At 41.0% G+C, this 9,826-nt stretch overlaps 1 pseudogene; it reads right to left on the bottom strand.

Moving 5' to 3' along the window:
* Nucleotides 1-365: 365 nt before the first annotated feature.
* LOC139536498 (immunoglobulin-like and fibronectin type III domain-containing protein 1) lies at nucleotides 366-8,962 on the bottom strand (annotated as a pseudogene).
* Between the last annotated feature and the right edge of the window lie 864 nt (nucleotides 8,963-9,826).

Raw genomic sequence — 9,826 nt, 5'->3', positions numbered from 1 at the left:
TTGCCAATCATAACGATTTCCTATACCAATATTGCACTTTGATGTGAAAAAAACTACAAACACAACACTGTTCTTGACATGCTTTCAGGCTACTTTTGATTATTGAAGACCATGGTGTTACATTCCTTAATTGTCTCTCCTTAATCCATAGAGTGATGCATTGGGTTTTACTGAGGTTACAAACATACGCAGCACCCAGAATGTAGAATATTATCAAATTAAATGTGATACGGGGAACACTTAACTTGAAAATATATGAATATGTCATTTCTGCACAGAACTAGAAAACTAAACAGAAAACAACAGGATTTGTGTTGAGCTATTTGAAAAAAACAAGGCATGGTTGTCATCTTTTTAATGCTGATCTACTCTGAAAAACAAGAACACAGAAAGGGACTGTTAATAATTCACATTGTGTTAAATGTATTGGTTTTCATTTCAAATTCATCATTGGCTCTTAAAACACTAGAAGAAATCAGTTGTCTCTCAGATTAGTATTTCAATGTAGTACAGCAAAACAGTTTTCTTTTTATATACCATTGACAGTTAGCTTAGTGGAGCACTCTGCCTTGCCAAGGAGGTTCTCTGCAATGATTTTGTACTCTCCTGAGTCCTTGGCTCCAACCTTTCAGTTTGACCTTGTAGTAAACACCATAGGTGTTGGAGATGAGGTTGTTGGTGTTGAGGCTGATATTATTGCGGAACCATGTGACATGGGGTGCTGGGTCCCCTCTCACGGCACAGCTCATGTAGCAGTCATAACCTTGTGGAGTGGTGTGCATTTTCAACGGGACAAGAAACTTGGGAGGACGCTCTAGGTTGCAGGTCTTAGACTCTGGCATTTCCAGCACAAACTTTTCTGAAAACACAAACACAGAGACGACGTGTACTTTATTAAAGATGAGTTATTTCACACATCTGAATTTGGCACACGGTCTGGACAGAAATTATAGCAGTAGAAAATGTTTTTTTTTTTAAATGTCCACTCACCGTTTGTTGGTCCCAAAAAAGTATCTTTGATAAAGCTTTAACATGATACAATAATGGTATAATGTTAAAAGCGTTATTAAAGATCACTTTTGTGAGCAGCAAACTGTGAACTGACACTTAACTTTACCTAACGCCCTAATGACTAGTCGGGGGAGACTTTGGACAAGTCAGTGGCCAATCTCTCATTTATTGGAATTACCAAGAAGTGGCCCCCTAAATTGCTAGCCTTATAGTATCTTATGCATTTACACCAGTCTCATGCCTTTCAAAGCACAAGGGCACTGCAAGGACTGGTCCAGAATTCACAATGAAGAGTGATTTCCCATTTTAGTGATTCAGAGGGCTTAGAAGAGCCCATGTCAATTTTAGCATAGACACGGAACTGGTACTCTCTGCCAGGCATGATGTTACAGGCTGTGAACTTGTTGTTAAATATGCGGTCTGCCACTGTGTGCCATGTTCTCTTGCTTGAGTCTCGCTTAGACACCAGGTAATGCAGCCTGTCGTTCCTCTTGTCATCAGGAGATGGCGTCCAGGAGTTGGTCACTGTGCCCTGTACGTTCTCATCTACCTCCACAGGACCTCTAGGCTTGGGCTCATCTAGATCGGACCACAAATAATTGTGTGATTAATGATCAACACTGGACCGCAACTGCTTTTAACTTGGTTGTTTACAGAACCACTGTCAGCCGTTTTATCAGTATCTCACCTGTGACTCTGGTCTCAATGCAGAATGTCTCTTGGCCAACGATATTATTGATGAGAACGCTGTAGATTCCTGTATCTGAGCGCTCTGAAGATGGAAAGTTGGGATCCCCCTTCAGCATTGCTGATGGTAACCCGTTTGGACACAGGTACAGTGGTTCCTCCTTTAAAAGCTGTGAGCTTACACCACGGGACTTAGAGGTACCCAGCGTCACGGCTTCATTGCTCCAGACAACCACAAGGGGGAGTTAGAGCACTCATTATGCATTTGGGTCTCAAGGTTTTTATATGACCAATCATATAGAATGGTTCCAATGATGAATTTGACACGAGCCACCAGTCCCTGGGTGAAGATGGTTGACAAAACATTACGGAGGAACCAAATGTAGGTAGTTATAACGTCATAATGAGTCAAGCAAAACATTTACAAATGAGAGGAATATGTAGATATATGTAGAGACAAACGTTTGTGCATATTGTTTTGTCATGAAGTTAATTTACGAAACATCGCTATTTAGCAAGTTAGCTGACTAGCTAACATTATCCAGCTAGCTAGCTAGTGTTATGACATGAGTATGCATTTGTAATTCGTGTCGTTTAATGTTTTAGGGACTTAATGTTTTAGGGACAACCAGCAAACCAGGCTGTCTTGTGAAACAGTGGATGTAAGGAATCTAGCTAGCTAAAGCATTTACTGCAAATTGAATGTACAATTGTGTAAGCTTGCCATGCAATGCAGCTGAAGTAACATAGCTAGCTAACTATTTATTTGCTTATTGTGTAGTGGAGGATAAAAATAACTGTATGCCTATAGATGTGTAGCTAGCTACAGTATGTAGCCGATCTGTGTATGGACACTAAAACATTAGGTTCTTAACTAATATTCATACCAATCTATGAACCTCAGGTATCATATTTGTTGTAACAACTGTAAGTCTGAATGGCATTAATGAAGCCTATGGATAGAGTAGAGTATAATAACTTTATTGTGCCAAGGATGCAAGTCCTATACACATGTACTGTAGTTATTACCACACATGAGATTCCCACATTGTAGCCTGTACATTGAATATATTCACTGATCATGTACTCTTCCTTGGCAAATAAAGGTGTGGTTCAGGTATGAATCTCTGAGACATTCTTTTTCAGTCATTTCAAACTCCATTGATTGAATGAGGCTGTGTCTGCATGTATGTATTACAATTATACACTTCAACAGTGTTTGCCACTCCTGCTCCTGGGACATCAATGATTACACATAGTAACTATGCAATAGACAAAAAACATGATTTAAGTAAAGGCTGATTTGTAATTCATATATACAGAAAACAAAACTATGCATATCTAACTCCCTACATCTGCATTAATCTGAGGACACAGGATAGTATTTCAATGAGATACTTAATTTCAACCAGTGGAAAATGTGAAACACTTTATTGAAAGAAGCTCATTATCCAGGTGTTATAAATACATAATACATGCATTATAATTATGATAATTATAGTATTATATTATATTATTATATTATATGTAAGAACAGCGGCAGATAGCATATGATTAATGAATTACAGTGCTACCCTAATATTCTCTCAGTTTATCACAATTACGGTGCCTAACCAGCCTTGGGCCCCCAGTTGGCCTGAAGGTTATCTTAAGAGCGGGTGAGGTGACGATGATGGGACTGGCTTCCTCTCTCACATCAAAACATACCTGCAGACGAGAGACAGATGGGTAGAGAGAGAGCATGATTAAGCCTTGTTTTTTTTATTCTAACACAGTCAGTCATCATAATCATTAGGAGGTGAAATGCAAAACTGACCTTGGATCATTAACTCTGGGACTACTACATCTCTGTCTGTATTTCAATGTAAAGCATCTCTTTAATAATACTTCCTGTTGACCCGACTAAGTGCTCTCTCATCTATGATCATGCTGTGCCCTCTGTGTCAGCCAGTTCAGATGCGGGAGGGGTTCACCAAAACAGCTGATATAACCTAGAGGATTTAGGGAGAAGGGGGAGAGGGAAGAAGTGAAGAAGAGAGACTATTGTGTGTGTGTGTGTGTGTGTGTGTGTGTGTGTGTGTGTGTGTGTGTGTGTGTGTGTGTGTGTGTGTGTGTGTGTGTGTGTGTGTGTGTGTGTGTGTGTGTGTGTGTGTGTGTGTGTGTGTGTGTGTGTGTGTGTGTGTGTGGTCTCACAGTGGCTACAAAGTAATGTATGCTGAAAAACAGACACATGAGGACAAACAATAGAAGATAATGTCAATAGAAGATACTATATGTGACGCAGATACCTATCGGAGTGTACCTGAAACATTTAAATATACAGGGCTATGTGTCTCACCACTTGGTTATTGCAAGGCTAACCCCCAGGGAAATCATGACTTGGCAGCAACAGAGAGCAACAGATGGTCCAGTGAAAATGGCTGTGTTTATGTGGTGTAAATCTGAAAATTAACAGCTGACATCTTAAGTTTTTTTTAAATTAATGCATGTGAGACAGGGTCCATGTACAACAAGACAGGCAGAGATGAAGAGAGAAAAATAACACAGAACAACTACCTCTGGTTATGGACACTTTTGCCAGCAATAAAGCTTGCACGGCCTGTTCCTCAGACAGTGAACATCTGGCAATATCTACATTTTCGACCCCTTGATCAGCTCGCTCTCTGAAAGAAAAAAAAATTGCTTCTTTTTTTGTAGCTATGAAAACAATAACTGAGATATGACCATTCAATCTAAAGCAGCAGATGTAATTTTCAGGATACGTCAACACAGCATGTAAAAGTTGGACGGAAGAAAGCCCAGTGTTGCTTACCTGAGATGCCATCATCACACAGTCCTTCTTCATAGGTGTCTGCTATGACTTCCTTTGTCTCGGAAAAAAGTTGCTTTCAGAACAATTATTTTCGAATTTTTTATTTTTTTGCTCTTGACAAAAAGACAAAAATGTACCTCCATAGCATATAACAATTTGCCTGTGAATAACCACACCTTCATACAAAGGTGCTACTGTATGCAGAATTCTTGACGCACAACCGAAGATGCTGCCATATCCTGCCAGCACGCCCACAAGCGAGCCACTCAGGCGCAGAATGATGACGCGTGGAAGAGGGAAAGGAACGAGATGGGAACAACAAAAATTTGTTGCAAGTTGGGGAGGGGGGCTAATAGCTGAATTATTCAACCTTTACTAAAGAATAGTCTAACAGCCGAGCTAGGTGTGAAACCTCCCCCCCTCCTATCACAGACCAGATTTGCCCTAATGACCAAGGGGTAGCTTGCTACTCAATGTAATAAAGTAATGACTTTTCAAATAAGTTACCTTACATGTTATGTTGGCTGACAATTTGTTAGCTACGCTGTCCTTACGAACCCCATAGCATATCATTTCAGCAGTATGTACTGGTATGTTAGCTAGCTACCTAACTTTAGAAGTTATACATCAAACTTGCCAGTATATTAACTATAGGCTATCTAACTACCCAACGTTTATTGACTTGATTATTCCCGTCATTCTTAGCTTAGCTAAATGGTATATTCATTGTGCGTTCTCAATGGACTTTCGGACTTTTTTGCTTTCGTAAATCTACACCGATTTCAGAAAACTCTCGTCTGAGTGTACCAGAGCGCAGAATAATGAATTTACGAGCGCTCAACACCGGTTGAGTATGGCCTGTGTCAGTAAACGTGGCAAAAAATCGTATTTAAATTGATCCAGCTACACAGTCACCAACTCTCTGGTTAACACAAAAACTGCCTAACCAGCTCTGCTAGGGCAAGTAAAATGGTCAGAGTGGTCTCATTTGTGTCTGGAAGTTGCTAGCAAGCTGGCCAACATTAGCTTGGGTGCTTGACTGCCTTTGTAAGGCCAGAACGCTCAAATCAACCTTACTCCTCGGCCCGAACGTCCAGTGTGCACTCCGAGAGTGAAACGGTCTGAATATATGACGTTGTACAGCACCATATTTTCCATTCCATCCATGAGGGTTTAGTTTTTCATTTTTCTCTGAATAGAAACACCATAATATTAATCTAATTAATTAAGCCAAATTTCTTAAAATCAATCCCATATACGATGTTATTACAAAAAAAGGTTTTAAGTACTCTGGTAATGCCAATACGGAAATCAAATGCTTTTGAAAGATGCTGTCTGGTGGTCAAACTAGCAATAACTTGCAGTAACAAAAGAAATGGCTGAGAATGAAATGACGTGCCACAGAATGCTGCAGCAGCACACAAGGTGTGCCGCAGTATGACACAGCTTTTAAAGGAGGAACCACTGTACGCCGTCCTTCAGCCAAGTGACATCTGGCCAAGGAGAGGTCTGTAAAGAATTTCAGAATATAATTACTATATCTATATGACAATACTATCCAAATGGTAATGTGAACATTTAATTTGTGTTCTTTCCACTTGTATGGAAGTGGATATTCTTTTAGATTTAGAAATAAATATACATTTTATACTGTACAAAGTTAATGTTGAACCGTGCACAATTCCCTGCTTGCACCACCATGAAACTCTTGATTTTTTGATGAGTGAATCTTTGCCTGACTGGAGCATAATAACATGTTTTGTCAACGTTGCTGAGGAAATGTTTGCAATCAAACTAGATCCTCTCAATATTTTGACGCCAATAGGGATGTTAGAAATGAATGGTCTTACCAGGAGGAGGTATAGCCAGGATGTAGTTGTCCAGCTCTTGGGGCTTGCCTTCTCCACATTAATTGGTGGTGACCTCTCTCACCCACTACATGGCCATTGACTTCATGCCTTTCACTGTGAAGGAGGTCATGATGATGGGGTTAGTGTTACAGCGATCCCACTCTGGGCTTTCTGCTGGTCTGATCTCCACAAAGTATACCTTGGCTTCATCCTCAATCCCTTCTTCCTCCCTTGGTTTAGTCCAACCCAGGTGGTGTAGGTAGAGTATCACCTTCAGGTCAAGGACTTTACCGGGGTGCTCTGAAATGATACACATAAGTGAGATATTAATAGGTCTCTTAAAGCTATGAATTAATTTGAAAGAATATCTATGTACTCAAGGTACCATTGAGTATGACCTACTTTTGGGGTCCCTGGAAAACACAAACAGAACGTTAAATTCACCAGCTCCAGAGTTGTTGATCGCTGCCACGCGGAACTCGTATTCCATTACCTCTACTATTAGTCTTTCACACCAAACTCGTTCTCTGTGGTACAAGCAAACGTACAAAAATATAACGTAAGATATAGGTAAAACTGCTCTACCTCATCTATGGAATTAACATGGTTCATGGTACTTGCAGATAAACAATAAATTAATACAGAAGTGGTAATGGTGAAACCTTTTATCCTATCATCTGCAGGATGGACAGGGCTCCATCGATTGCTTCCCTTCTTGCGTTTCTCCGTGTTGTATCCCAGAATGTTGGTTCCTCCAGTGTTCGAAGTGGGAATCCATGTCAGAGTGATGCAGTCCGTGAAGGCGTTGACCACTTTGGGTGCAGAAGGTGGTCCAGGGTAAGTACAGAAATATGATTTGGTTCTGTGTAACTATACTAAATGTTTTTACTTTATTTCAGCATTTGAAGTTGTGGTATAGGAATTGTGGACAATACACATTGAGATTTCCAAAATAACCAATAGTCTTCTGAATCACACTAAAATGGCCTCAGTGATTTATGCACTCACCTTTGTGCCTGCCTGGACATCCACTGTCTCAATCAACTCACTGTTGCCCATCTCAGTCTCTGCCATGGTCTACATCAGTGTCTTTGTAGTGGGCCTCTGGACCAATCGGACCCAATTTCTTCCACATGTTGCGGCCTATCTGTTGACGTTTCAGGATGTAGTTTGCTATCTTACAGCCACCATCATCCTTCGGGGGCCTGCACCTGATATCAATGGCATTTTGAAAGGCTTCAATAATCTCCAGACGCCCGATGGGAGGGGTGGGCTTGTCTGTCAAGAAACAGATGCTTATTTTACTCTCTGTTGGGTTGCTCTAAGCATGGTACAAGTTAATGAATCACTTTGATTGTTTTATGTATTTATTGTAACATTTCATTATATCATACAGTTGAAGTCGGAAGTTTACGTACACCTTATCCAAATACATTTAAACTCAGTTTTTCTCAATTCCTGTAAAAATTCACTGTTTTAGGTCAGTTAGGATCATCACTTTATTTTAAGAATGTGAAATCTCTTTAATTTAGCTTAAATGTATTTCATCACATTCCCAGTGGGTCAGAGGTTTACATACACTCAATTAGTATTTGGTAGCATTGCCATGAAATTGTCTAACTTGGGTCAAACATTTTGTGGAGCCTTCCACAAGCTTCCCACAGTAAGTTTGGTGAATTTTGGCCCATTCCTCCTGACAGAGCTAGTGTAACAGACAGGTTTGTAGGCCTCCTTGCTCGCACACCCTATTTCAGTTCTGCCCACACATTTTCTATAAGATTGAGGTCAGGGCTTTGTGATGGCCACTCCAATACCTTGACTTTGTTGCCCTTAAAGTGGCCAATGATTTTGAGTTTGTATGTAGGCAGCAGCCACTCTGTGTTAGTGACGGCTGTTTAACAGTCTGATGGCCTGTTTTTCAGTCTCTTGGTCCCAGCTTTGATGCAAATGTACTGACCTTGCCTTCTTGATGGTAACGGGGTGAAAAGGCAGTGGCTCGGGTGGTTGTTGTCCTTGATGATCTTTTTGGCCTTCCTGTGACATGGGGTGCTGTAGGTGTCCTGGAGGGCAGGTAGTTTACCCCCGGTGATGCATTGAGCAGAATGCATCACCCTCTGTAAAGCCTTGCGTTTGTGGGCGGTGCAGTTGCTGTACCAGGTGGTGATACAGCCCGACAGGATGCTCTCAATTGTGCATCTGTAAAAGTTTGTGGGAGTTTTAGGTGACAAGCCACATTTCTTCAGCCTCCTGAGGTTGAAGAGGCGCTGTTGCGCCTTCACCACACTGTTTGTCCATGATGTGTACGCAGGGGAACTTAAAACTTACCACCTTCTCTACTGCTGTCCCGTCGATGTGGATAGAGGGGGTGCTCCCTCTGCTGTTTCCTGAAGTCTACAATCATCTCCTTTGTTTTGTTGATGTTGAGTGAGAGGTTGTTTTCCTGACACTACACTCCGAGTGCCCTCACCTCCCTGTAGGCCGTCTCGTCGTTGTTGGTAATTAAGCCCACTACTGTTGTGTCGTCTACAAACTTGATGATTGAGTTGGAGGCGTGCATTGCCACACAGTCATGGGGGAACAGGGAGTACAGGAGGCTGAGCATTTTCTGGCCACAACTTGTGGACTTGTTTATGTGCTGCTGTGCGGTTTGTTGCTTAACGCTACTTTGCTACCTGCCAACTTTATGCTTTTTACTTTTTAATTATCTTTTTTATCTTTCAATTTTTTCCCACACTCGACTTTTTCATTCAACTTTTTCACCCCGGGCACTTTATCTGGACATGGTTCTTCACGACCTCCACCGGCTGAAGCTAAGTAGTAACATTAACATTATGCCTTCTAATTGCTGTCACTGTACTCATAATATACAGGAGAACGATCGCCTTATGGTGAGGATAGCTGTGCTGCAAGCCCAGCTTCAGACGCAATCATTAGGCAAGGGTAATTTAAGTGTAGGAAAGGATGAAACAGCATCTGTGCTACCAATAAGTACAGATAGTAGTATAAATCCCCTCGCATTAACCGCAGCCGGACAATTTTCTCATCAATCAAATGTATTTATAAAGCCCTTTTTACATCAGCCGATGTCACAAAGTGCTGTATAGAAATTCCTGATAACTTTTAATTATTTGAAAAGGTTGAGAAGGAGCATTAGAACCAGTGTAAACCAGATTTGCCTTTGAGGGCACGATGGGGAGGGAGCCCATTCTGAAAGGTCAACTGATTACAACAGAGAGCAAACAACCATCTTGCCCTTTGATTATTGCTCATGCAGTAAAAATTCATGACCCAGAGAATTTGCTTTGACATAAAAAGGCAACAAGCACTTCCGATAGAATGCTACATGCCTTTTCATATTTCTCAAGGTAGGTCTGGGTAGGCAGAAAGCATGCATTGATGTCAATATGAATGTTACATGTTAGTTTAAAATTAGGATTCAGCTCTCAGTGAATAACAATATAGGCCT

The sequence above is a fragment of the Salvelinus alpinus genome, chromosome 12 (assembly GCF_045679555.1).
Source record: "Salvelinus alpinus chromosome 12, SLU_Salpinus.1, whole genome shotgun sequence".
In the NCBI taxonomy this organism is placed as follows: domain Eukaryota; kingdom Metazoa; phylum Chordata; class Actinopteri; order Salmoniformes; family Salmonidae; genus Salvelinus; species Salvelinus alpinus.
This window is presented reverse-complemented; position numbering and strand designations above follow the sequence as displayed.